The sequence below is a fragment of the Electrona antarctica genome, assembly GCF_951216825.1.
Source record: "Electrona antarctica genome assembly, chromosome: 5".
Lineage (NCBI taxonomy): Eukaryota > Metazoa > Chordata > Actinopteri > Myctophiformes > Myctophidae > Electrona > Electrona antarctica.
The window spans coordinates 8,095,575-8,122,893 of NC_136810.1; the positions used below are offsets into that span (position 1 = coordinate 8,095,575).

Here is a 27,319-nt window from a genome sequence, read left to right on the forward strand (position 1 = left end):
AGTGGGGTCCGGGGACCCCCAGGGGTACTTGAGGGAGTTCCAGGGGGGACCCAGCTAAATGATCATTTGGAACCAAATGGACCCTTATGGGTCTGTAACTCTGAGAGTGTACAAATGGAACCAAATGGACCCTGACGGGTCCATTTGGTTCCATTTGTACACTCTCAGAGTTAAATTAACATTGATTTTACAATATAAATTGGGGTCTCAGAGATAGAAATCCCATTAAATGGGGGTCCGTAGCCTAATGCATATCAAACTAGGGGTGAAAATGGTTGAAAATCACTGCTAGAGCCGTAAAAATCTTCTGTTATGGGGGTCCTTGGCATACCTTTTCAAATGGAGGTAAGCAGGCTAATTAGTGTCAATTTGGGGGTCCTTGACATGAAAAAGTTTGGGAACCACTGGTGTAACGTAAATACAGTAAGTACTCAAGTACTGTATAATTATAATTTATTTTCTCCAATAGAAGAGCAGTTACAGCAACTACAACCAGTTTAGTTTTGTAATTCTAATACTAGGTGTTAATAAGAACACTTTCGTCCAACTTTCTGGATTGATAGATTGTTTTTTGATTGCATTCAGGGGTGACCAAAAGTTGTTAAAAACAAAACCTAAAGATGTTCCTATATTTCAGGTCTTTTATATTTCATATCAGCAGAGACCCACTAACACATGTGGAGCGAACCATTTCTCTGCATTGACACTCGACAGCATTGGTCATTAACCCATTTTGGTGTTGCATTATGTAATGCTTTAGCTGTGGAAAAATAGCAGATCTACAAGCTCATAGTGCGCCACCGAGTGGCGCACTATGAGCTAGACATTTGCTAGACATTTGCAGAATCGTTCCCAGGTGCAAAATGGGTTAATATAAATGTGTGGTCACTGGTCACTGCCAGAGCAGCAGACAGTCTCATTGGCTTAGCACTAACAGTGTACACCATTGGTTTGAATGAGGAATGTTTCGTATGCATACAAGAACAGCTGACGGGGCCATTTCTGAGACCTTTTAACAACCACTTAAACCCCTGTAGTCTTAAAGGAGTAGTGCACCAAAAAATACTTATTTTATATCAATTACACATCCTATGAAGCCTTCAATTCATGGATGTATGTCGCATTCCTGGGCCAATAATGTGATGACCGGTGGCTGCTCATTAGGAGACTCAATACACTGACACCACGCTAGACAGGAACGCCCAAAAACGTCACATCCGGTTTTAGCCTGGGGTAAGAATTTTCTATGGCTGCCAATGCAACTTGGTCCAATCCTTAATCACATACGGACAAACATCTATGCCGATGCTATCTAACTTGCGGAGGTAGCGTGCCTTGTCCACGGGCAACAGATCTTTCAACGTATGGCATTGCAAATACGTTTGATAATCGCTACTCTGCTCAATATTGTTTTTAAAATGCCGCAAATTGCATTGCAGTAAACAAGAGCAAATCACAACTTCCCCCGGGGGTGGGCGGAGTCACAGTTTGAGGCGCTGATTACGCGCCGTGGTGTCAGTGTATAGAGACTCTGTTGTTCATCAAATTATGGGCTCAGGAATGTGACAAAAACTAAAAAGACAATCTACATGAATTCAAGGCTTCAAGGGGTGTGGCATTGATAGAAAATAGGTCGTTTGCTGGTCGTTTACCTTTAAGAAAACAGGACTTGCGTTACAACCGTACTTTGACACTTCTTCCCAGCTACCCCAAATCCAATTTATTCAAGTCTAATGTTCCCCATCAGAATATGAACAAGTTCTGGTTCAAGTGGTTAATCACTGTCAACTCTGGTGATGAGTTTCTGCCCAAAAAAAACAAAAACAAAACTTCCCCCCCAAGATATAATTTTGTACAAAACAAAGAGCTACATTTCTAATCTGATTTAAAAAAAAAAAAAAAAAAACCCCAATTGAAATACATTTTGTGAAATTGATCTAAGAACTCACAGATTCAACTTATTATTATTATTCTTTCTGGTCATGGATCATAATTATGGACCAGCAATAGTTAGATGCAGTTTTAAAGACTTTAGGCAGCACAAGGCCATGCGTTTTCCTGCTTACAGTAATCTGGCTTGCAGATCGAGCAGATCGAGTCAACCAGGCCAGTATTTGTAAATAGCCGTTGATTAAGAGATGGCGATGCATTAAGAGATGGCGATGCATTAATCTGGCCGCTCTAGCGCATACATTCCATCCGTGCATAACGTTTATTTTTTTCTTTTGTAAGTATAGCCAACAAATACTGTTTTTCTAAAGCACAAACGCTCGATAAAGGTTTTGAAAAGCAGACTTTTAAGAACAGTTTAGGTCAGAGATAGTTGTTTTCCTGATGTAGTAGTATCTTCGTTCATAATATCTGTCCTCAAGTTTAAGTTATTTAGGAACAAGACGTTGACATAATACCGTGCCTCAACCCTCTATAGATCTGGGTGCCCACTTGAAAGTGTCCGCGGCCCACCCATCTGACCACTTAACATAGACGGGCCACCGTGGGCCACCGCATGCTATTTTTAAGAGCATGTTCATTTTAATGATCAATCGATCAATCAATCAATCGATCGATTGTGTTGCGTCACGGATCATAGGACATTGAAAACTCATTTTTCAAACATTTAAAAAAACACAATCTTAAACGTTTTTGCCAGTTACATTGGGGCCCCCATTTTGCAATATCCTCAGGGCCCCGGGGGGCCACACAGGTTGAGAACCACCGTTTTAACCCATTTTGGGCGGGAACCCCTTTTGGTGTTAGCATTATGTTATGCTTTAGCTATTGAAAAATAGCAGATCTACAAGCTCATAGCGCGCCACCGAGTGGCGCGCTACGAGCTTGTAGGTCTGCTATTTTTGAAAAATCGAAGAACGACTGACATAGAAACATAGCTTTTTCAGAAAACTGTCAGGATGTAGAAGACATTTTTAGAATCGTTCCCAGGTCAAAATGGGTTAATACATAAGATGTTGCTGATCGAATCATTGCTTTGATCATTATTATAAATGTGGCATCGTCTTAGAAAACAAAACAAAAAAAGATAACACGCTTCTGCCCCGAGTTCTACAGAAGTGGAATGTTCTAGTAGTCGGTCTTTCAACAAATAAGAACCATTTTAGAAATTCAGCATGGCCTCAAAAAGTTCCAAACGTCCCCCAGCAGCTTGTGTGTTCAGTACTGCCCATGATGTGCCAGTGGTGGACACTAGACAGTATCCAAGTACCTTTTACTTGAGTATCTGTACTTTTCTTGAGTATTTCATTTTTTGGATACTTTAATGACTTTCACTCCAAAAGTATAGATCACTTTAAGCCCTACTTCAAATATAGTGGAATAGCAGATCTGCAAGCACACCAATGCATTGCAAAGTGTGTCATGGTGCGTTGTGAGAGAGCTTGTAACATGTCTGCTATTTTCACTATTATCATTTCTTTAAAATGTCGGGGAAAAGCTTTGAATTTTTGAAGGGAAAAAGTCTACATTTTAAGAAAGCAATGTATTTATTTAAAAAGAAAATATATAATTTGTACTTTTGAATACTTAAGTATTTTTTAAATACTCAAGTACAGCAGCTTTGCACTTGTAGTTGAGTACTATTTGACCAGGAGTATCCATACTTTGACCTCAAGTACAGGAGTATCCATGCATACTTTGACCTCAAGTACAGGAGTTTCAGTTTGCTAGTCAGTTTGTGGAAGTGTCAGTTTGTCATTTGCTTGTCAAGAAATGGTAAACAAATGGTACAGTACATCTATAAGCTCACTGAGCTTATATAGATCTGCTATTTTCACTATGTTTGAAATAGGGCTGGTTGTCGGCTGGTTGTTGTTCAATAAACGTATTCATATTGCTATACATACAGTATATAGCAGCATCTAAAATGACACAGAATCAGATGCTTTCCCAGATTAGAAGGTATAGCAACGTATATGCTGTCCAGGTCTAAATGGGTTAAGTGGTTAACAGTGTTCATTTTGTTGACTAAAACTACTGTATGGCAAAAAACATTCGTTGAATACCATATTTTTGACTGACAAACTAAATAAAAAATAAAATAAAAACTAAGATATGATGACTAAAATTAAGGTTACATATATTGTCAATTTCGTCAACAAATAAAAACTAAACTAAATGTTTAGGGAGGGACTGGTGGAGAAGAGAAAAGTAGAACTAATAGAAAAGTGATTTTATGTTTGGTTGCACTCGGGTGTCGCGCTCTGAAAATCAGTCATTACGACGCCATGCCATCAAGGCCTACATTTCTGTCGCCAAAATCAACTGTGGATTCAGTCGACTAAAATCTTAGTTGATTTTGTCAACTAAAACTAGACTGAAACTAAACAATTTCAGATGATTAATACTAAATTAAATTGTATTCAAAAGGCTATACTGTCATTCAGTTCATTCAATATCATTTGGTAAGTTTCAGTCCCAAGAGTCCCTTTCTAGAAATGCCAAAGGTATAAATACTCAAAAGTATACATTTTTCTATTTAACACCTTGAGGGCCCGGACCGCGGAGCGCCGTCTAACACAGGATCTTTTTTCATAATTAGACGGGATGATTTAGATCGCGAGTTATGAACGTTTTAAGATTTTCGTTTTCGTCCGCTAAACAGGCAGGGAACATTTTCGATGACGTGTCACTGTTGTGCAACACCGAGGATTGGGCAACAAGCACTCCTAGGCTGTGGAGCGATGCGATCGGTTTTGATATCATTAATCTCCGTCCCATTTATCAATCTCCGTCTGGGGCACTTGACCATGAACTTGAACTTTGACGGTGATCTCCGTCTGGGGCCTCTAAACTGTTAACATGTATCGGAGTGAAAGTCATCAGCTTGTAAAAAACTAAACAAAACATACTCAAATTGTATTTAAGTACAACTACTGAAGTAAATGTACTCTACGTCCACCACCGGTTGGAGAAGCATCAGCTCAGGAAGCGTTGTGTCGAGAAGAATCCTCTCGTTGTGCTTTTTAATGCAAGGGGAGGAAGCTTTGTGAATATCTTAGCCAATGGCATTTGATCCTGGTCTGTGACTGGTCCATTAGCCGCCGCCCCCCCACCACCACCACCACTCAGAGTTGTGTGTTTTCTGATTGGACTGATTTTGGCAACAGTTACAATTGGTTCTGTCGTCGTGGGGTCCTGTCGCCATGCCGACACGGGGAGGAACAGGAGGTGCGTCCCGCGTGAAGATTAGACATGCCCCCAAACTGTTGTCTGTCAGTCAGACGGAAGAATGGAGTCCTCACACGTCTGTGCCCCTCGAGATGGACAACACACCACCTGAAACACAGAGAGAGAGACGTGTTGAAAAGGACAACACACCACCTGGAACACAGAGAGAGAGAGACGTGTTGATTTTGTCGATTATGGCGAAAGACGTTCGGCGACTGCCTTCTTTCACTGACAAAAACGGAATAAAAACTATTAACCTGACCTCAAAATTTTAAAAGAATCTTCTAAATCCTCCAGTTTTCTGAAATAAATGTTTTCACTATTTTTCAAAAATAGCAGACCTACAAGCTCGTAGCGCGCAACTCGCTGGCGCGCTATGAGCTTGTAGATCTGGTATTTTTCAATAGCTAAATTATAACAATGTTTAAAACACCAAAAGGGGTTCCCGCCCAAAATGGGTTAAGCTATGATGACTAAAACTATGACTAAATATACTGAGAATTTTGTCAACAAATAGAAACTAGACTGAAATGTTAGGAAGGGACTAGTGGAGAAGAGATCAAGTAGAACTAAAAGTAATTTTATGTTTGGTGGGTGCAGGTGTCACTCTCTGAAAATAGCTGATCTACAAGCTCACAACGTGTCGCATGAGATGTTGTGAGCTTGTAGATCTGCTATTTTCGGTAGTATAAAATGAGTAAAACTAAATGGAATTTTATTCAAAAGACTGACTAAAACTAAATCAGAAATTTCTGTCAATGTCTGCCTCGTACAACCCAAGGATAGTCTAAGAAGGATGAGACGCGAAGACCGTACGGGCGACGCCATGTTGCTTTGGAAGGAAAGAAACATGCGCAATGGGCTATATGCAGCCAACACTTCCGCGTTCAGCTTCCTTGGTCTCAACTGCGCATGTTTCTTTCCTTCCAAAGCAACATGGCGTTGCCCGTACGGTCTTCGCGTCTCATCCTTCTTAGACTATCCTTGGTACAACCAACCTATATGCCTCTGTCCTATAGGCTGCCTCGTACAACCAACCTATATGCCTCTGTCCTATAGGCTGCCTCGTACAACCAACCTATATGCCTCTGTCCTATAGGCTGCCTCGTACAACCAACCTATATGCCTCTGTACATTTGTACACTCTCAGAGTTAAATTAACAGTGGTTTTACAATATAAATTGGGGTACCAGAGATATAAATGCCGTTAAATCGGGGGTCCGTAGCATAATGCGTGTGAAACTGGGGGTCCTTGAAATTAATATGTTTCGGAATCACTGCTAGAGTCGTAAAAATCCTCCCTTATCGGGGTCACTGGCATATGTTTTCAAATGGGGGGTCCGTGGCCTAATAAATGTTGATTTGGGGGTCCTTGACACCAACAAGTTTGGGAACCACTGCTGTAGGCTGCCAAAGATAAGCAGTGCCTACAGTATATCCTAGCTCTGTGATGGTATGGAGGAGCGGCGGATATTTCATGAATCTTCCTCAAAGGTGAAGCTCAGCTATGTTTCGGTGAACGGCACAAGCGCGCAACTACGCAAGTGTAAATAAGACGTGACTATTTCTAATTCCTAAGCCAAACTGGAAAACAATCCTTTTCTTGTGTAGGACCAGAATCTCAGAGCTCCAAATGCTACATTGATATCTCATCCTCTGTTCTTCAATAGACGACAGAAATGAGAGAGAGAGATAGAGAGAGAGGCATTTGTGAAAAAGAGAAAAAATATCTCAAGTTTCATCTTGAGACCTTTGCCTTGTTTGCTTGTTTGCTTCCTTAGAGTGAACACACACACACACACACACACACACACACACACACACACACACACACACACACACACACACACACACACACACACACACAGCACCAGCAGATATTGTACAGTACAGGCGTAAGATGCATTCCTTTGGTTTTTGTGCCACAGGCATAAAAGAAAGCCTTCGTTCTTCTGCATGCTTTCCATGCTTTCGCAAACACGCATACTTCCTGTCTGCCTCTCTCTTCCCCTAAACAACACACACACACACACACACACACACACACACACACACACACACACACACACGCACACACCCCACTCCCCAGCATGCCCTTTGTCAGCAGTCTCCATACAGTGTAAATGATCCGTGCTCAGAGAGCTATTATCCGCTATGCACGCACATGCACACGCACATGCACACACACACGCACGCGCGCGCACACACACACACGTAAATGCACTGTCCAAATTCTGTTTAGTTCATTCAAAATCCCAACAGTAAGTTTAAGTGCTGATATTGACCGTATACTGTAACTGAAGAATACACTAAAACAATGTCCTCTGATGACTTCAGCGTAGCTTACTAGTACCTCCAAATTACACTTAAACACTTAAGCCATACAGTATAGAGCGTCGCAGTCCCGCCCTCAACGACGCCAGGCCCAGGAAATGAATGCATTTTTCCCATAGACATTTCAGAAAGTATTTATTTAAAGACCTTTTTAACTCTTTGAGAGTTTCAAGGATTTCTATATAGTTTTTAGACTTCTCTATGGCAGAATGGCGTTTTTGAATGATTTATTGAAAATTCTCTGTTGTGAATGTGTGACAACGAAAGACCTTCAGAGAAAGCTTGGCTTGTCTGCTTCCAGGAAAAAAATGAACTGAGTTGATAAAATGTTTAGTTTTTGTGTTGGAAGCCATTTAAAAGAGCCTGCATTTACACTGGGTAGTGTTTCTAGGACAACAACAAAAGTTATGCCCGGTTGAAGTTTTATTTTCTAAATAACTTTTTTTCTGCTGGGTGTACATAGCCATGCAATATCTCATTTTAAAGGGTGAGTTGTCTAGTTCAATTAAAATAAAATAAAAAGTTTCTCACATGTACCACTGTAGATATTTTGCCATCTATAAATAGCATGGTCAGTCATGATCAATCTGACCTATCCAGCTAAAAGTCCCCCTAGCTCTGAAATGGAACATCATATAAACTCAATTCTTTTTTGGGGTAAAATTAGACATTCTAACGCACATTTTGATATATACCATGTTTACATAGTCTTACCAGTACGTTGTCTATTCATGCATGTATCTCAAAAACCTGTTGTGAAGAAACAGTTTTGATAAAAAACACATCCAAGGACATTGTTTTGATATGACTTTGTGCCCATGATATGTATCAAAATATAGACTTGAATGTATACTGTATTATAACAAAAAATTGGGTTCTTACCATCTACCGTTACAGAGTAAATCACAGTTGAAACTCGCTTAGTCAAACCATAAACCTCAGAATAGTGAACAAAATAGCCATGACAGGTCTAACTCATTGTAAAAGCGTCTTTTATTTGTTATGACTACTAACATAATACAATTATAATAAATATTACAGAAAATAAATAGGCCTACATACAAAACAGTTGTCCCCAAACTCCCCAGTGTCCCCAAACCACTGCATTCCAGTTGTTCTTGACGGTGTGTGTGTGTGTAGGCTAAATTTAAAAACAACAACAACTGAAATGAATGAATGCATCCGGTTCAGTGTCAGAGAACTCCATCGCAGTCTTGACTCTTCGTCTTCATCATCATCATCATCATCATCATCATCATCATCATCATCATCATCATCATCATCATCATCATCATCATCATCATCATCATCATCATCATCATCATCATCATCATCATCATCATCATCATCATCATCATCCTCCTCCTCCTCCTCCTCCTCCTCCTCCTCCTCCTCCTCCTCCTCCTCCTCCTCCTCCTCCTCCTCCTCCTCCTCCTCCTCCTCCTCCTCCTCCTCCTCCTCCTCCTCCTCCTCCTCCTCCTCCTCCTCCTCATCTGATGCCAGTTCTAAATATATAAAAATAAACATTTAGCTGTAGTCAGCCCGGCCAATAGCCAGTTGGGGGGGGGTAGCTCCTTTCGGAACCCTACGTTAAAGTTTCTGACATTTTGATGACTTTATGTAGGGTTCCTTCTCACCGGATTCAAGCGACATGGGATGCAATCTGATTTCCCCTGACTTACCCCTGTGCTGCGGTGTGGGTGTCACGCTGACATATTCCAAACGAAGCATATGGACGCTATAGGAGACAACGAACCATCTGACCCCCCCCGCGAACGGCTCAGAAGCCGTTAAGTATTTTTAATGTTTGTACGACCGTTTTGCCAGCTCTGAAATTCTCTCTTCGGTCCCTCCTTGTTGACATCTCGGTTGGCTAGCTGCGCCTACGAGGCGCGTAGGGAGGCGCTGCTAGCCAACCGAGATGCCGAGAGGCGGTACAATGGGATGTCAACAAGAGAGAATTTCAGAGCTGGCAAAACGGTCGTACAAACATTAAAAATACTTAACGGCTTCTGAGCCGTTCGCGGGGGGGGTCAGATGGTTCGTTGTCTCCTATAGCGTTCATATGCTTCGTTTGGAATATGTCAGCGTGACACCCACACCGCAGCACAGGGCTAAGTCAGGGGAAATCAGATGGCATCCCATGTCGCTTGAAGCCGGTGAGACCGGACCCTACGTGGTAGGTCCAAAGGAGCTCAACCCGGGGGGTCCGGAGACGGGCTAGGGGGGGGGAGACGTAGGCTATCTGACATCATCGTCATCATCATCATCACACGGAGACACACTAAACAATGTACAATCATGATTGTATACAATATACAATGAATGCGATTATCATGCAAGCTCAGACGTCAATGAAACGTCATACAGATCTTATATAATACGCTACTGTTAGCTTCACTCCCCGTCCCCCCTCCGATCCTTGTAGCAAGGTCATCATAACCACGCGTTGCTTCAGTAAACGATGCATGTTTGTTCTCCGTCTTTGTAGACAGTAAATAAAAGGAGCGAACATTACTCTAAAGATCAGATCGCCTATAAGGCACGCTACAATATAAAATACTTGTACTGCCATGCGTGCATGCCTGCTACGATACATTTGTACTGCACCAACCAACCGATCGACACCAACCCCCCCTCCAGCCATTAGCCAGCACCAATGCACCAACCCCCCCATTAGCCAGCACCTTTGGTGCTGGCTAATGGCTGGGGGCCATCGTGGTGAGTCATTCTGGCGTCATGATCTGACTAGTAGTAGTAATTATCCAAGCATCTATTTGTAGCGATCATCTTATGATTTCTGATCACTATAGAAGGGCATTTTCTACAATAAGAATACCTCAAAACATTCCGGGTTGATCGTCTTCTTCAATGGTTTCCCGGTAGGCTATAGCTCATCGGACGACGATGGGGAGACAATGAAAAAAGGAGGGAGGGAGCAGCGAGTCTCGCTGTAAGCACTGGACCAGGGCTACTCCGCCTGGAGAAGGCGACTGGGACGCGTATGGATCAATACTACTACCACAAAACTCGCTCAAATAAATAGTACTGCTTTCAACTTTTTCTGCTAGAAAATCGCTCGGGCGAGACGGCAAAACAATAAACTATGAAGACTCCCTCTGCCCCCACTGTTTACAGGGGGTGGGACCAGCTTCCAATGGCAACACGTACACGTGTGTCACGTGACACGGGTTTTCTGGGTAATGTAGTTGGAATATAAGCTCAGGAATTTAAACAGCGCTTCGGAGCATATTAATATGTTTAGATTAATCAAAAACTCTGAAGACGCCAATTGGCGTCATTGATCATTTACGGAATTCTGATGAAGACGCCAATTGGCGTCTTTCACCTTCTAAGGGTTAAGCGTCGTACGAAGCCAACTCGAGTCGTGACAAATCATAACAACAAACACAATATTTTGGACCAAACAAATAATTACAAAGAAGAAAAACAACAAAAAAGGTGTTGTAACCTGCCGTTTTTTTCTACTTTCTAATTCTTTGTTTGGCCCGAAAATGTGTGTTTGTTGTCATGATTTGTCACGACAAGAGTTGGCTTTGTCCGCGGCGTAAACGTCTTTAAATAAATACTTTCTGAAAAGTCTATGAGGAAAATGAACAGGGATTTATTTTCCGGGTCTCTCGAGGGGACGGGACTGCGGCGCTCTATATCAGGCCTGTCGAACCCATTTTGGGGTGAGGGCCACCGTCTGCGGCGTGGGTCCGCAACTGGTTCTGCCCCACATCAAGTGACCTTTTGACCAATGCGGCCCTCACCCCAAAATGGGTTCGACAGGCCTGATATGGGTGATGTGGGCCAGAACCAGTTGCGGACCCACGCTCACACGTACAGCATTGTTTTTCAGTCTGTTTTCTCATATATATATATATATATATATATATATATATATATATATATATATATATATATATGTGTGGAAGACTACTATTAACAAACAATGCAATAAGGGGCCCCAATAAAACATTTGAAAGAACAATTCAATTTGAAGTGAGGATATTACCTGTCGTCTAGTAACATTATGCAGACCTACTTTCCCCGCGGATCGCCAGTTTGACACCACTGCTGCTCTATATCGTTGCTGTCGGGCAGGAACCTCTCATCTCCATATTCTGTTTGTTTTTTCGTTATTAAACACTACTTGATCAATGATCATACTACAGCATCACAGTAACCCAGGTAAAAGCTTGATCATACTACAGCATCACAGTAACCCAGGTAAAAGCTTGATCATACTACAGCATCACAGTAACCCAGGTAAAAGCTTGATCATACTACAGCATCACAGTAACCCAGGTAAAAGCTTGATCATACTACAGCATCACAGTAACCCAGGTAAAAGCTTGATCATACTACAGCATCACAGTAACCCAGGTAAAAGCTTGATCATACTACAGCATCACAGTAACCCAGGTAAAAGCTTGATCATACTACAGCATCACAGTAACCCAGGTAAAAGCTTGATCATACTACAGCATCACAGTAACCCAGGTAAAAGCTTGATCATACTACAGCATCACAGTAACCCAGGTAAAAGCTTGATCATACTACAGCATCACAGTAACCCAGGTAAAAGCTTGATCATACTACAGCATCACAGTAACCCAGGTAAAAGCTTGATCATACTACAGTACTACAGCATCACAGTAACCCAGGTAAAAGCTTGATATACTACAGCATCACAGTAACCCAGGTAAAAGCTTGATCATACTACAGCATCACAGTAACCCAGGTAAAAGCTTGATCATACTACAGCATCACAGTAACCCAGGTAAAAGCTTGATCATACTACAGCATCACAGTAACCCAGGTAAAAGCTTGATATACTACAGCATCACAGTAACCCAGGTAAAAGCTTGATCATACTACAGCATCACAGTAACCCAGGTAAAAGCTTGATCATACTACAGCATCACAGTAACCCAGGTAAAAGCTTGATCATACTACAGCATCACAGTAACCCAGGTAAAAGCTTGATCATACTACAGCATCACAGTAACCCAGGTAAAAGCTTGATCATACTACAGCATCACAGTAACCCAGGTAAAAGCTTGATCATACTACAGCATCACAGTAACCCAGGTAAAAGCTTGATCATACTACAGCATCACAGTAACCCAGGTAAAAGCTTGATCATACTACAGCATCACAGTAACCCAGGTAAAAGCTTGATCATACTACAGCATCACAGTAACCCAGGTAAAAGCTTGATCATACTACAGCATCACAGTAACCCAGGTAAAAGCTTGATCATACTACAGCATCACAGTAACCCAGGTAAAAGCTCGCCAAGCGACATGTTTTGAGCTTGTCGATCTGCTACTTTTGCATTTGAACCCTGAAAGGTTTTGGACAATGGCATTTTTCTATAGTGTGTGCGCATGCATAAAGTAAGTGGCAAAGTGATTTTAACGTCGCTTAATGCAATCAGATAGGGCTTTTCTGTTTGGTGTATGGGCTGTCAAGGCCACAAGTAGTTTTTTGCCACTCGGTAGGCGTTCCTGCATAACTTCCGGGTATGACGTCACACGCATACCCTCTATTGACCAGTAAGACGCCCTGAGGGCGAGAGGCGACAGAGGTCGCGTGCACGCATCCGCCTGGGTGACGGCAGACTGCTGGGCGAGTGCTGGCGCTTTGGCATGGGGGGTCAGATCAACATATGGAATGAATTCTGTACTGGCCATATATGGAGCGCATATCTTGTACAGGGTTTGATGAGGTCAGATTAACATATGGAATGTCAGAACAGGAAGGACGGATGGAGAAGGCCTAAACCAGGGGTGGGCAACTTTGACGACGGAGAGGGCCATTATATTTCCATACTCACTCCAGAGGGGCCACATTGCATGCATGTCGCAGCAAAAATAGCCGATCTACAAGTTCAAAACGCGTCGCATCGCGACACATTTTGAACTTGTAGATCGGCTATTTTTGCTATATTTGAATTGAAATCCTGAATATTTTTTTGCTATTTTGCCGCTTGTGGCCCCCGGGCCGCCAGTTGCCCATGAATGGCCTAAACTGTAAATAGTAAATTGTGCCCAAGTCAGTACTCAGTTCCTCTCCTCTCTCTCTGATGTGTCTCACTACCTCTCCTCTCCTGTCTCTGATGTGTCTCACTACCTCTCCTCTCCTGTCTCTCTCTCTGGTGTGTCTCACTACCTCTCCTCTCCTGTCTCTCTCTCTGGTGTGTCTCACTACCTCTCCTCTCCTGTCTCTCTCTCTGGTGTGTCTCACTACCTCTCCTCTCCTGTCTCTCTCTCTGGTGTGTCTCACTACCTCTCCTCTCCTGTCTCTGATGTGTCTCACTACCTCTCCTCTCCTGTCTCTCTCTCTGGTGTGTCTCACTACCTCTCCTCTCCTGTCTCTCTCTCTGGTGTGTCTCACTACCTCTCCTCTCCTGTCTCTCTCTCTGATGTGTCTCACTACCTCTCCTCTCCTCTCTCTAATGTGTCTCACTACCTCTCCTCTCCTGTCTCTCTCTCTAATGTGTCTCACTACCTCTCCTCTCCTGTCTCTCTCTCTGGTGTGTCTCACTACCTCTCCTCTCCTGTCTCTCTCTCTGATGTGTCTCACTACCTCTCCTCTCCTGTCTCTCTCTCTGATGTGTCTCACTACCTCTCCTCTCCTGTCTCTCTCTCTAATGTGTCTCACTACCTCTCCTCTCCTGTCTCTCTCTCTGGTGTGTCTCACTACCTCTCCTCTCCTGTCTCTCTCTCTGGTGTGTCTCACTACCTCTCCTCTCCTGTCTCTCTCTCTGGTGTGTCTCACTACCTCTCCTCTCCTGTCTCTCTCTCTGATGTGTCTCACTACCTCTCCTCTCTCTGGTGTGTCTCACTACCTCTCCTCTCCTGTCTCTCTCTCTGATGTGTCTCACTACCTCTCCTCTCCTCTCTCTGATGTGTCTCACTACCTCTCCTCTCCTCTCCTGTCTCTCTCTCTGATGTGTCTCACTACCTCTCCTCTCCTCTCTCTGATGTGTCTCACTACCTCTCCTCTCCTGTCTCTCTCTCTGATGTGTCTCACTACCTCTCCTCTCCTGTCTCTCTCTCTGATGTGTCTCACTACCTCTCCTCTCCTGTCTCTCTCTCTAATGTGTCTCACTACCTCTCCTCTCCTGTCTCTCTCTCTAATGTGTCTCACTACCTCTCCTCTCCTGTCTCTCTCTCTGGTGTGTCTCACTACCTCTCCTCTCCTGTCTCTCTCTCTGATGTGTCTCACTACCTCTCCTCTCTCTGATGTGTCTCACTACCTCTCCTCTCCTGTCTCTCTCTCTGATGTGTCTCACTACCTCTCCTCTCTCTGGTGTGTCTCACTACCTCTCCTCTCCTGTCTCTCTCTCTGATGTGTCTCACTACCTCTCCTCTCCTCTCTCTGATGTGTCTCACTACCTCTCCTCTCCTCTCCTGTCTCTCTCTCTAATGTGTCTCACTACCTCTCCTCTCCTGTCTCTCTCTCTGATGTGTCTCACTACCTCTCCTCTCCTGTCTCTCTCTCTGATGTGTCTCACTACCTCTCCTCTCCTGTCTCTGATGTGTCTCACTACCTCTCCTCTCCTGTCTCTCTCTCTGATGTGTCTCACTACCTCTCCTCTCCTGTCTCTCTCTCTGATGTGTCTCACTACCTCTCCTCTCCTGTCTCTCTCTCTGGTGTGTCTCACTACCTCTCCTCTCCTGTCTCTCTCTCTGGTGTGTCTCACTACCTCTCCTCTCCTGTCTCTCTCTCTGGTGTGTCTCACTACCTCTCCTCTCCTGTCTCTCTCTCTGGTGTGTCTCACTACCTCTCCTCTCCTGTCTCTCTCTCTGGTGTGTCTCACTACCTCTCCTCTCCTGTCTCTCTCTCTGGTGTGTCTCACTACCTCTCCTCTCCTGTCTCTCTCTCTGGTGTGTCTCACTACCTCTCCTCTCCTGTCTCTCTCTCTGGTGTGTCTCACTACCTCTCCTCTCCTCTCTCTGATGTGTCTCACTACCTCTCCTCTCCTGTCTCTCTCTCTGGTGTGTCTCACTACCTCTCCTGTCTCTCTCTCTGATGTGTCTCACTACCTCTCCTCTCCTGTCTCTCTCTCTAATGTGTCTCACTACCTCTCCTCTCCTGTCTCTCTCTCTAATGTGTCTCACTACCTCTTCTCTCCTGTCTCTCTCTCTGATGTGTCTCACTACCTCTCCTCTCCTGTCTCTCTCTCTGGTGTGTCTCACTACCTCTCCTCTCCTCTCTCTGATGTGTCTCACTACCTCTCCTCTCCTGTCTCTCTCTCTGATGTGTCTCACTACCTCTCCTCTCCTGTCTCTCTCTCTAATGTGTCTCACTACCTCTCCTCTCCTGTCTCTCTCTCTAATGTGTCTCACTACCTCTTCTCTCCTGTCTCTCTCTCTGATGTGTCTCACTACCTCTCCTCTCCTGTCTCTCTCTCTGGTGTGTCTCACTACCTCTCCTCTCCTCTCTCTGATGTGTCTCACTACCTCTCCTCTCCTGTCTCTCTCTCTGATGTGTCTCACTACCTCTCCTCTCCTGTCTCTCTCTCTGATGTGTCTCACTACCAGAGTTGGGTGTAACGAGTAACGGAATATTTCGTTACTGTAATCACACTACTTTGGTCGGTAACGAGTAATATAACGACACTCCTCCTCCAAATTGATAATCACATTACAGTTACTGGTCGCTGTAGCGCTGCAGTTACTCGTTACTTGCGTCATGTGGCTGCTTTCAGCAGTGTTGCTTTGGAGAATAATGCACACAATGGAGATGAGTTGAACATGAACACTAATGGTGTGCTGGCAACGCACTAGCGGAGTCGCGGACTAGAACATTTCAAACCGGTGTCAGATCAGCAGCAGCACAGCACTTTTTGTTACTGTCATGGACTCGTAGGGTGGCCAGACGTCCGGTTTTAGACCCACCTGTCGTCCTCCCTCCCACCTCAACCTCTGGCTGGACACATCATTGTCCGTTTTTTGTGATATACAGTGCTTGTGTCATAACTGTCATTTACGTCGTCTCGGGATTAAAATATCCGCAGCGCTGCTAAACTCCACATCGAGCCGGCCACACTCACTCATAAACAGAGACAGAGCAGACGTTGGGGTGTTGCCAACTTGCCATGTCCGCTTATTATATAAGCGACTTTGGGCTTGTTTTATAAAATAGCCCAGTCAGGCTTCTTTTGGGCTTGTTTTCATAGACATGGCTGCTTGTTTCTCTCCCAAAACCTGGCAAGTTTGGCAACACTGCCAGTGGGAGGGTCGGTTTGTTTGTTGTAGAATGTGTGCTCTCACAATCACTCGCTAGTTAGTTAATGCAGAGATGAATAAACCTAATATGCCGAAATGAAAAATAACATTTAATGAGCAATGGAACAGGGAACTCGACATCATAAAGAAAGGGATCCTAAAGCACTGTGAACATATAGGCTACTGATTTCTCTCAGTCTCATTATTATATTTGAATATATTTTGGGTTAATATTTGCCTAGAGAACCTGTGGTACAGTGGTTTTCAACCATTTTCATATCATACCATATATCATACCAAATGGATTTGGTTTCATTTTACACTATCAAGAGTTAAAGATATAAGGGTTAAATATCTAATGAGTGTCCATTTGGTTACCAACTCTCCATCATTTAGCTGGGGACCACCTGGAACACCCTCAAGGCTCACTGGTGTCTGGTGGTCGACCACTGATTGAAAGCCACTGCTGTCACTGTTACATAACATGTACAATGTACTTAAAGAATTAATTAGAAGTTTGCATAGAAAACGTTTTACAAGGTCAAAAGAACCACTGCACTAGACCGTTTTGGAAAGGCCCATTTTGTTTTATTCCTCCACAACCTGGTAAAGAGCATAAAGAAAGATCTTGTGTATGTCCTCCTTATTAGGATTTTAAAGATTTGTTAAGTGGTGGTAAATTATGTGACAATGCATCTCAGGCGATTTTATGGAGTAACGCAAAAGTAATGTAACGAGTAGTGTAACTAAGTTACTTTCTCCAGGGAGTAATCAAGTAAAGTAAGGCATTACCTTTTTCAAAAGTAATGTGTAATATGTAGTGTATTACTTTTTTGAGTAACGGACCCCAACTCTGCTCACTACCTCTCCTCTCCTGTCTCTCTCTCTGATGTGTCTCACTACCTCTCCTCTCCTGTCTCTCTCTCTGATGTGTCTCACTACCTCTCCTCTCCTGTCTCTGGTGTGTCTCACTACCTCTCCTCTCCTGTCTCTCTCTCTGGTGTGTCTCACTACCTCTCCTCTCCTGTCTCTCTCTCTGATGTGTCTCACTACCTCTCCTCTCCTGTCTCTCTCTCTGATGTGTCTCACTACCTCTCCTCTCCTCTCCTCTCTCTGATGTGTCTCACTACCTCTCCTCTCTCTGATGTGTCTCACTACCTCTCCTCTCCTCTCTCTGATGTGTCTCACTACCTCTCCTCTCCTGTCTCTCTCTCTGATGTGTCTCACTACCTCTCCTCTCCTGTCTCTCTCTCTGATGTGTCTCACTACCTCTCCTCTCTCTGATGTGTCTCACTACCTCTCCTCTCCTGTCTCTCTCTCTGATGTGTCTCACTACCTCTCCTCTCTCTGGTGTGTCTCACTACCTCTCCTCTCCTGTCTCTCTCTCTGATGTGTCTCACTACCTCTCCTCTCCTCTCTCTGATGTGTCTCACTACCTCTCTTCTCCTCTCCTGTCTCTCTCTCTGGTGTGTCTCACTACCTCTCCTCTCCTGTCTCTCTCTCTGGTGTGTCTCACTACCTCTCCTCTCCTCTCTCTGATGTGTCTCACTACCTCTCCTCTCCTGTCTCTCTCTCTGATGTATCTCACTACCTCTCCTCTCCTCTCTCTGATGTGTCTCACTACCTCTCCTCTCCTCTCTCTGATGTGTCTCACTACCTCTCCTCTCCTGTCTCTCTCTCTGATGTATCTCACTACCTCTCCTCTCCTCTCTCTGATGTGTCTCACTACCTCTCCTCTCCTGTCTCTCTCTCTGATGTATCTCACTACCTCTCCTCTCCTCTCTCTGATGTGTCTCACTACCTCTCCTCTCCTCTCCTCTCTCTGATGTGTCTCACTACCTCTCCTCTCCTCTCCTCTCTCTGATGTGTCTCACTACCTCTCCTCTCCTCTCTCTGATGTGTCTCACTACCTCTCCTCTCCTCTCTCTGATGTGTCTCACTACCTCTCCTCTCTCTGATGTGTCTCACTACCTCTCCTCTCCTGTCTCTCTCTCTGGTGTGTCTCACTACCTCTCCTCTCTCTGATGTGTCTCACTACCTCTCCTCTCCTGTCTCTCTCTCTGATGTGTCTCACTACCTCTCCTCTCCTCTCTCTGATGTGTCTCACTACCTCTCCTCTCCTCTCTCTGATGTGTCTCACTACCTCTCCTCTCTCTGATGTGTCTCACTACCTCTCCTCTCCTGTCTCTCTCTCTGGTGTGTCTCACTACCTCTCCTCTCTCTGATGTGTCTCACTACCTCTCCTCTCCTGTCTCTCTCTCTGATGTGTCTCACTACCTCTCCTCTCCTGTCTCTCTCTCTGATGTGTCTCACTACCTCTCCTCTCCTGTCTCTCTCTCTGGTGTGTCTCACTACCTCTCCTCTCCTGTCTGTCTGTCTGTCTGTCTCTCTGATGTGTCTCACTACCTCTCCTCTCCTGTCTGTCTGTCTCTCTGGTGTGTCTCACTACCTCTCCTCTCCTCTCCTCTCTCTCTGATGTGTCTCACTACCTCTCCTCTCCTGTCTCTCTCTCTGGTGTGTCTCACTACCTCTCCTCTCCTGTCTCTCTCTCTGGTGTGTCTCACTACCTCTCCTCTCCTGTCTCTCTCTCTGATGTGTCTCACTACCTCTCCTCTCCTGTCTGTCTGTCTCTCTGATGTGTCTCACTACCTCTCCTCTCCTGTCTGTCTGTCTCTCTGGTGTGTCTCACTACCTCTCCTCTCCTGTCTCTCTCTCTGATGTGCCTCACGAGTCACTACCTCTCCTCTCCTGTCTGTCTGTCTCTCTGGTGTGTCTCACTACCTCTCCTCTCCTGTCTCTCTCTCTGGTGTGTCTCACTACCTCTCCTATCCTGTCTCTCTCTCTGGTGTGTCTCACTACCTCTCCTCTCCTGTCTCTCTCTCTGGTGTGTCTCACTACCTCTCCTCTCCTGTCTCTCTCTCTGATGTGCCTCACGAGTCACTACCTCTCCTCTCCTGTCTGTCTGTCTCTCTGGTGTGTCTCACTACCTCTCCTCTCCTGTCTCTCTCTCTGGTGTGTCTCACTACCTCTCCTATCCTGTCTCTCTCTCTGGTGTGTCTCACTACCTCTCCTATCCTGTCTCTCTCTCTGGTGTGTCTCACTACCTCTCCTATCCTGTCTCTCTCTCTGGTGTGTCTCACTACCTCTCCTATCCTGTCTCTGATGTGCCTCACGAGTCACTACCTCTCTCTATCCCATGCTCTGCAGCGGGTGTGTTTTTAAGTAGATTACAGCTCTCTCTATTAGATCCCCTTCTCATTTCTCCTCTCCCCAGTAATCCTCCCCTCCTGGCCATCCCACATCTCTCTCTCTCTCTCTCTCTCTCTCCGTTTCTTCTACCAGATCCCTGAGGTTTTAACCCCTTCAACCCCAGCAGCATTGGGTCTATATAAAGTATAGACTAGAGGGGCTTATAGAAAGTGGTTATTAAAGACATGTTTGTTGCTGCCCTCAGATCGCAATTGTTCTCTCTAATGTCCTCTTTCCTTTTCACAAGTTCCTTGATTTAAAAAAAAATCATTTACAGTTTATCTGTTGGTAAATGGTGATATTCCCATTTATTGTCTCCACCAGGCAGAAGGCTCACAACGCTGCGACGCGTTGTGAGCTTGTAGATCTGCTATTTTCAGCAAGTGTAAAATCAGCCATTACGACGGCATCAAGGCTCGCCAAAATACATTTTAGTCGACAAAATTACCTGTAGATTTAGTCGACTAAAATCTTATGCTATCTAGTCGACTAAAACTAGACTAAACACTAAAACATTCCAGGTGACAAAAATGTGGCTAAAACTAAATGAAAACTATTCAAGAGACTATGACTAAAACTAAAATAGAAATTTGCTGCCAAAAACAACACTGCCAGCCAGTATGGACAGCCTCTAGGCAAAAGGGGGAAATAAATCTACCTCTGTCAAAAAAGAGACAGTTGTGGCGCTTGTTTCCAAGAAGCTTTCAGACAGCCTGAGTTAATCCACGCTGCGTCCTGACATCTCCAACACTCAGCTGTTTTCTTAATGCCATAATTTGGATGGTTCCTTCTTGTTGTCAAGGAAATGAGTGTAGGACTGGTCCTGGTAGCTCAGGAGCAGTGTTGATTTTGTGGAAACAGCAACTCTTAGTCAGCATGTTCGAACGGCAAGGAGTACAAGTGTGTTTTCAGACATGATTTAAACACTGGCAAGGTTTTGGGAAGCTCTGACATGAGGTGAACTTCAGCTTTGTTTTATGGACCTTAAGAAGAAGTGACTGCCTGGTCAGTCGAAAAACCCCTCCCATTATCTTACAAGCTGTATTATTTCTGTAACCCCCTCCCCCTGTCCTGGCTATATAGCCAAGACATAACATTTTTTGTCTCCACCAGGCCGAAGGCATGGGGAGAGAGTATGTTTTGCACTCCGTCCGTCCGTCCGTGTGTCCGTGTGTCCATGTGTGTGTCCGTGTGTCCGTTTGTGTGTCCGTCCGTCCGTCCGTCTGTGATCAGCTAATCTCCGGCACCGTTGACCCGGTCGATGCCAAATTTTGCACACACACTCCCTGGATGCCAACGATGAACCTCTGCCCCAAAATTTCCAGAACGGCCTGTTATAGCGCCACCAGGAGGCCGCTTTGTGCAAAACAAGTTTTTGGACAGTACACCTACAGATTTTGTCCAAACATCACGCAAATTGGTACACAATTTGGTCTCTCTAGAACCATTCAACGAATCAGATTTCTCAGACTCCATCCTGATTGGCTAAGATTGGCTTCCAAAGTTCGCAGGAGTGCTCAGTTTCAAACAAAATGCTGCAAATCATGAACACATCGTGTGATTTCCGTGAAATTGTGCACACACATTCCCACTAGGCCGAGGAAGAAATGCCACATGAACATTTTCAACTCAGCCTCATGGTGGCGCTATAACTGGCCGAAAAGTGTTTTACCTCTAACTGCACGGATCTGTGGATAACTTTGTATGCCAACTCCCTAGAGGCCAAGGAAAAACCTTTGCCTGGAATTGTTCACATCTGCTCTTTATAGCGCCACCAGGAGGCCAACATATGTAAAACACATTTTCTAATATTACTCCTTCAGATTTTATCCAAATTTCACGCAAATCGGTACACATGCTCTTCATAGTCATGTGATCAAGACGGGTTTGTTTGATTTCTCATAATCCACCCTCATTGGCTACGATTGGCTTCTAAACTTTTCTGGAGTAGCCCGCTTTGTACCCGTTTTGTACAAATTGCCACAACTACTCAACGCAGCGTCCGATTGTGGTGAAACTGTGCATGCATATTCCCACTAGGCTTTGGAAGAAATGCCACTTGACAGTTTTCAAATCAGCCTCATGGTGGTGCTACAACAGGCCAAGCCGTGTCACACACACACACACACACACACACACACACACACACACACACACACACACACACACACACACACACACACACACACACACGTTTATATTGCTCCTAAACATTTTGCCAAACATCACACACACACTCCTATCCTCCTGGTGGAGACCTGTGCACTTTTTCTAGTTTAATTATTTCTATCAACATTTAAATACTAGTGTCTGTCTGTACGCTGTAGTACATAGATACGTACACACATACACACTGTACATACAGTTGTACATTCATCAACTCTGGGAACTCTCTCTCTATTTTCTCTCCACCTTCACTTCTGGAGTAAAGTTCTTTTAACCTCTAAGGTTTATTCCCAGGATATAGCTCTGTCTCTGCTGACTCTTTGAAGCTTGAGTTTTAGTCCATTTGATTTACAACATTCATCTCTCTCTCTCTCTACTGCAGTAATATCACCCAATCCACACATACTCTAGGCATGCACAGACTGTAGCCATGCACAGACATCATTTGCAGACGCACACACACACACACAAGTGTGCGCGTGCAAGTACATGCACGCACGCACGCACGCACGCACGCATGTTGTCAAACATCTAATCTTCAACTACAGTACACACGAAGGGATGCTTAAGACTTGAGGTTATGAGTGGCTGACTTTTTAAACTCGTGGACAAAAATAAACCCATCTGAATACAAAAGTCAAGATCATATAACTTCTATCCCTAGAGCTCTCTCTCTCTCTCTCTCTCTCTCCAGATACAGACGCATACACACGTGCGGCACACTGCAACTGTACTTTAAGAAGCTTATAATGTGCTGTGTGTCATAAGCCATGTGCTAATCTACTGTCAAGTATTAGCATAGCAATCTGCAGGCGTGAAGCCATACGCATGGAGCCAGCTCAAATTGGTTCAATTATGTAGAATATGACACCAATCTACCAAAGCAGCTTTTTAGGAGCAGGAAAATGAGGAGTGGAAAATATGAGCTATGGAAATAGGCTATGGAGACGCGTGTGTGTGTGTGTGTGTGTGTGTGCGTGTGCGTGCGTGCGTGCGCGCGTGCGTGCGTGCGTGCGTGCGTGCGTGTGTGTGTGAGTGAGTGAGAGGCTTTAGACATTCTAAAAGAGCTTCATATTGTCTATCGAGCAGAAACCTTTTATCTCCATATTTCCCCATTTATCAATGGAGTGTAAATTCTGCCTCAAATTCGAGCGTGGGTGTTGCCGTACGTTCACGTCGTGGGTGTTGCCGTACGTTCACGTCGTGGGTGTTGCCGTACGTTCACGTCGTGGGTGTTGCCGTACGTTCACGTCGTGGGTGTTGCCGTACGTTCACGTCGTGGGTGTTGCCGTACGTTCACGTCGTGGGTGTTGCCGTACGTTCACGTCGTGGGTGTTGCCGTACGTTCACGTCGTGGGTGTTGCCGTACGTTCACGTCGTGGGTGTTGCCGTACGTTCACGTCGTGGGTGTTGCCGTACGTTCACGTCGTGGGTGTTGCCGTACGTTCACGTCGTGGGTGTTGCCGTACGTTCACGTCGTGGGTGTTGCCGTACGTTCACGTCGGCACAGCATTTATGAAGTGATCGCAAACAGCTTAATTTCGTTCCTAGAGTTGATAAATGTGACGGCTGAAATCAATCTGGCACGCCCTATGAAATCAAGCCTCGCCCTCGTTTTTGCGACATGCACAACTGCAATACGACCAAACAACGTATAGAAACCATAGTTACATGATGGAAAGCCAATAAAAGTTTCCCCCGCTCGCCTCGTTGCCCGCCTCACCACACCCCCCCCCCCCCTCCTCCTACACACGCACGCACATAACTTGCAAGCAACTGTCACTGTGTGTTGTTAGTTGTATATTAAATTATTAAAGTCTTTATTAATTTAATATACAACCAGATATATTAGTGAACCTGAACCTGTGAAGCATGAATTAACCCATTTTGGGCGGGAACCCGCATTAGCTATTGAAAAATAGCAGATCTACAAGCTCATAGCCACCGAGTGGCGCGCTACGAGCTTGTAGGTCTTCTATTTTAGAAAAATCGAAGAACCACTGACATAGAAACATAGCTTTTTCTGAAAACTGTCAGGATGTAGAAGACATTTTTAGAATCTGATCTCAGGTCAAAATGGGTTAAGGCTAAATGCTTTCCAGGCCCTACATCATCATCATCATCATCCTCCACGGCAGCATGGCATCACAGCTGCCCACACAGACAGAACAGAGTTGGCAGCGCCACACTGCCCACCAAAACAACAGCAACAGTCCTCAGTCAGCTTGGCTGCCATGCTGTCTGAATATCATCCTGCTTGTGTGTGTGTAATGGATGCTGCCTCGTCTCAATGCCACACACACACGCATGCACGCACGCACGCACGCACGCACGCACGCACGCACGCACGCACGCACGCACGCACGCACGCACGCACGCACGCAAACACACATAGCATTTTGGGGGTCCTTGGCACGGAAAGGTTTGAGAAGCACTGGTTTATCATGAAGCTACAACTGGCGTGCCCAAACACCAGTACTGACCATTATTTTATTTATATCATATGTTATCTTTATTATATTATTTATCATGAAGCTACAACTGGCATAGTATAGAGCACCGAAGTCTGACGTCAATATCGGTAGAGGGCGCAAATCCACGGGTTCATGTACTTTTTATTTATTTGTAATCCCCATACTAAGGATTTTAGATCGTCTCATATAATAACTGTGTTTTGAAAAATAAACAAATCATCCAGGTAGGCCGCTTCACTCATATAGATATGAAGAATCACCTGCGGCTGAGAGAAAACGCTATTGTTACTGCTACTGAATTAGTTTTTTTGCTAGAAACAGACGCCGAGACAGCTTGTTTATTTTTGGACCACAACGCCTATATGAAACGATTTTAAGATGACCCCATGTTATTCTCCATAGAGAAATTACTTCCGTGAACCAGGGGAATCGAGGGGACGAGCGAGTGACGTCAGGACTTCGGTGCTCTATTCTCAAACACCAGCACTGACCATTATAGTAGCTAGCTTACCTCACGTGGAAGGAGTGTCTAGCATAGCGTAGCATAGCATAGCACACTGACCGAGGTGGCGAGAGTTGGCACGATATGCAGGCACCGCTGGAATACTAATTAGACTCAGGCTTACAAACGGGGCAGATGTTAGCCCCGTTTGCAACGGGATGATTAGCACAGCTGGTGAATGAGCTTGTTTACAAGCTGTTGTTGTTGGAACCGCTGGAGCTCGTACAGTAGAGCTGGTTGTGAACACAATCTAATTACCCGGTATTTGGACCAAATAAGTGTTGGTATTGTGATAATAATACATAAAATATTCCTTTTTTAATATAGCTGATCTACAAGCTCACAGTTTGTAGATAGATGGCCTATTTATTTTTCAAACTTTTACAGTTTTGTATAGAATAAAAATAAGGCTTTATGTGCTTAAATCCAGGATAACACTTATAACATATGACGGTATAAAAAAATCCAAGACAATATCGATATTGTTTGTCGGGTGGAAACCTTATACAGTATGTCCAAAACTGTTACTTTTCAGGATTCTATAATTCAAAAGTATGAAAACATGGCGTGTTTCTAGGTTGCGGATCGGCTACTTTTGATCCTTTCGTGTGACACTGTAGTTCACTGTAGTAGTAGTGTATAGTTAACGCAACGGCTGTTATTGGGGTGGACGACTGGACGTCCCAAGAAGGCAGAAGTTTGAAGGGGGGGCAAATATGGTAATATGATTACGGCGATCAGCTGCGTCCAGTTTCCCCTCAGATCCGGTGAAAAAGACGGCTCGATCCGGTGAAAAAAACGGCTCAAACCGGAAATGGAAAATCCGCTGGCATATGCCGTAAATATCTCGGATTCTTCTTTTTGGCCAAAAACAAGCTTGGTTTGCGTCTGATTTATCTAAACTCTAAAATCGCTTACAAAAAGTATGTTTTGGGTGGATTAAATGACAAACGCGGGACATGTTACATAGCGGATTTTGACTTCCTGACTCAGCGGTTTCCAGCCAGGCTTTGAAGTTAAAAGCTTCACTCATTGACATTGCACTTGTGGCAGCGAGAGCCCTCTCCACCAGATGGTGGAGTGCTCCGTCTCCCTCCTCCCTCTCTCTTTCTCCCTCCCTCCTCCTCCCTTTCTCTGTCTCCCCCCCCCCCCCCCCCCCTCCTCCCTCTCTCCCTGTAGGCAGAGCTTTCCGGGGGAACGGGACAGTCAGAAACAACAATGACATCAGCTCAGCTGAACATGCAACAGACAGGAATGTGAAGTGGTGTCAGGTCAAGTTCCATTCCCTACATTTCTGTTTACACAACACTGGCTGCTCCCTCCTTTAGTCAGCGTCCGACAGACAGACAGACAGACAGACAGACAGACAGACAGACAGACAGTAGGGCTGTCACCATTACACATTTAAGTTGACGATTAATTGTCACACAACTGATTGCGATTAACGATTAAATTGTGTGTGTTTTTTTTGCATTAATCATTTCTGTTACTTTTCAGGTTTCAAATTCAAAAGCAGCAGATCAAACAACCTACAAGCGTAGTTGCTTTGCTCGTTTCCTAATGTTGTTTAACTTGGTGGTTCTCAAACATTTGCATGTCAAGGACCCCAAATGAATGTGCATTGTGTCCATATGGACCATTGGACCATGTCCATGTGAGCCTATAGCTGTGTGGCCTATATAGTCGCTTCTTTTGGGCTCAATCGTTTTCATAGACTTGGCGGCTAATTTCTCTTGCAAAACCTGGCAACACAGACAGACAGACAGTCAGGCAGACAGCCAGTAGCCACTCAGTCACGTTCGTCTGAACCCCGCTCTGTCGCTTGACAAAAGGGCACAAATCTCAATTAGTCTAGTCTTTGTTCTCGCACACACTGTCACTCGAGACTTTAAGCCATTTTGGGCGGGAACCCCTTTTGGTGTTAGCATTATGTTATGCTTTAGCTATTGAAAAATAGCAGATCTACAAGCTCATAGCGCGCCACCGAGTGGCGCGCTACGAGCTTGTCGGTCTGCTATTTTTTAAAAATCTTGAAAATGTGCCTCAAATCTTTGAATATATATTATTACAGAATGTTTTAACTCAATTCTTTGCTTCTGGGTTGGGGTCCCTGGAGGAACAACATATTTTCAGATGGGGGGACGGAGGCATATTACATATCATTT

At 44.6% G+C, this 27,319-nt stretch overlaps 1 protein-coding gene across 1 annotated transcript in view; it reads right to left on the reverse strand.

Annotated features, from left to right (window-relative positions):
• Positions 1-5,177: 5,177 nt before the first annotated feature.
• The window catches only part of enc2 (ectodermal-neural cortex 2), a 76,394-nt gene continuing 54,252 nt past the window's right edge, over positions 5,178-27,319 (reverse strand). Inside the window, exon 12 of the mRNA XM_079501328.1 lies at positions 5,178-5,289. The gene's annotated coding sequence lies outside the window, so the exon portion shown is untranslated. The remainder of the gene's footprint in view (positions 5,290-27,319) is intronic.